Source organism: Anarrhichthys ocellatus, unplaced genomic scaffold (genome assembly GCF_004355925.1).
Source record: "Anarrhichthys ocellatus isolate YVR2014 unplaced genomic scaffold, GSC_Weel_1.0 scaffold53, whole genome shotgun sequence".
Classification (NCBI taxonomy): domain Eukaryota; kingdom Metazoa; phylum Chordata; class Actinopteri; order Perciformes; family Anarhichadidae; genus Anarrhichthys; species Anarrhichthys ocellatus.
This window is the reverse complement of record NW_022280083.1, coordinates 2,524,797-2,527,480: the sequence shown is the minus strand read 5'-3', so window position 1 is coordinate 2,527,480 and position 2,684 is coordinate 2,524,797.

Sequence of the window (2,684 nt, the reverse complement as noted above, 5' to 3'; positions counted from 1 at the left end):
CATTTAAGTGTGACAAACATGCAAAAAAATAAGAAATCAGGAAGGGGGCAAACACTTTTTCACACAACTGTATATATGTATAAATACACATAGTGACTGCTCTCTGGAGGCAGGTGACGTATGTCCTATAAAACCAACTTCCACCGACTTCCACTGTGAAGACTGTTATTGGTTAAGAGTAGCCCGTTAGCCTGTCAATTAGCCTGTGAATTGCTAATGCTAATCGCTAGCATACACATACTGTACATCCCAGCCTTGCATGTAGACTCAAATTCACAAGTGTTTATAAATGTTTATACTGTATTTTGTCACTATGACAGACCCTTTACAGCACTGAACTACCTAACCATAACCATAACAATAGTCTGCATGCTAGCAATTAGCATTAGTGATTAGCATAAGCTAATTGAAAGGATAATGGCCATCATAAGTAAATGTAAGTTAAAAACAGGTCAGTCTGGCAACATCTTAAAGTAACTTAGACCAAGCCCACCAGTTCATGTGTGGCTGTTTATGTTCTGTATCTGTAGCATTAAAGCATGGTGCAATTGGCAAGCTAGCTAACTAGCTAACTAGCCAGCCCTACTTAAACCAACTTAATGCATCGTCCACACACTCACAGCTTAGGTTAAAGCTTATTTCAGTGTGGAAGAGAAACATGAATTTGGAAGGTGTACGGTGGTATTTTAATATTGCCTTCAGTGACGTTTTGGGAGTTTATTTTGTTTATCTATCAGCCATAGCAATATTGCCTCTCGAGCGCAAAGTATCCTGGTACATGTAGGCACAGCTGGAAACGTCTTTGCAGCAGGAGAGCTCAGCTTTCAACATAGCACACGCTGGGGAATGTATTTCTTCACTGGACTACATTTACCATCAGCACGGATTGGACATCCACTAAAAAAAAGGTGGCAAATTTTAAATGTACTTTGAGGCAATGCACAGCTGAGCAGCACAACAGCCCGTCCTGTAGGGGGCGGAGCTACAAGCAGTAAATCCTGCAGATTTACAGTAACACACACACACACACACACTGTGCATATTCTCCATACTGGTCCATAGATTACGCTCCTGTTGTTTTCAATGATTAATTAGCTGTGCTGGCTCCATTATTGATGCCGTGTGTGTGTGCAGCAGAGAGGCCTCGCTGAATAATAGATTGAACCCTGACTCTGCTGCTGCTGCTGCTGCATGCTTTTGGGGAAGGCAGGGAGGGGAGTAAGGGAGCAAGGAGGGTAGGGAACATAATAGGGTGGAAAGGAATAGAGGAAGGAAAAGGTCATGGGAAGAAGTCCCGGTCTGCTACATTTACTTTGAAAACACTGAATGTGAGAATAAGAACGGTCTTTGTTTAACAAATATTTTGCTTTAAATGGTACTTTTCTTTATCACATGTGGTTTGATGCCTTTTAAGTCCCCCCCTCCCCCGTTACCCAGTTTTCCCTCCTCATGTTGATCTTCCTTCTATGTGCGGTCTGTTTGTGTAGCGTTTAGTAATTAGCTGTGATTTTGATGCATGACTTTGATTTGCTTTGCTCTGCTCCCGCAGGCTTGTGTAAATTAAGATTTTAGATTAGCTTCTGATGGGCGGGTCGGCAACTTGTAGTGCCGTGCTGCCAAAAGGCGATTGATCTACACTCAATACTGCGCCTGAACACATCCTGTTTCTAGACAGTGATGGAGGACTGCTGCCAACACGCTGCTTTCACTACGATTTACAAAGAATAATCTGACAACCACAGTGAAGATGGTGCCCCACGGGATGGAAAAGCATGTTTTCTTTAAACAATCGGAAAAACAATACCGTTTATCACAGCCAGAAGCTGTAAAAAAAAGAAATTGTGTATTATCTCTGTGTATATATAGAGAACAAATGTCTACCTGAGCAGAGAAGGAAGTCCCTCTCCCTCTCTGTGTGTGTGTGTTGTAATCCGAGCCATTCTGTTGTTACGACCGGCTCGGAAGTCGTAACATAAGGAGGGACACAAGTTAGATCCACAAACCAAAGGTGACCGTTTATTACAGGACACGAAACAAACGTAACGTGCAAATCCAACTGAAGACCAGGGTCTGGTGCCAGGAAGGTGAGAGAGAGTGAAGGCGGAGCAAGGAGGCGCTTACATAGGTGAAGCCCACACCTTCATCCACGTGCCCTCAATCACTCATCAGGGAGCTGCACCTAGAACTCAAAGACATAGAACACACACACACACAAGCACAAACATTCACAGCAGGACGTAGAATTATACGTAACACTGTGCTTTGTTGACATAGCCGGGCTGCCTTGTAGTGCATGTGAGTGCACGTGAGTGCACGTGAGCGTGCCCTACTGGTTAGCTCACGGCCGCTGCTCAGCACTGCGTTCATACGGCGGTTACGGCTGATAACGCAGTTCAGACTCAAGGCGTCTTCGCAGAAGTGTAGCTCACATCTTTACAGTGATCAGTGAAGTAAAGGTCCTGTTTCCCTCAATGGAGTCTGTTAGCAGATAAACCATTATCCACCGTTGTTGGAACAGTGGAAAGACTAACAATAACTGATGAGTTTTATTTTGTTTCTGTGTTTCGATGATCGGCGAGGTTAAAACGACTACTGTATGACCCTCCTCATGTCAACCCTCCTCATGTAAACCCTCCTTATGTCAACCCTCATGTAAACCCTCCTCATGTGGACCCTCCTCATGT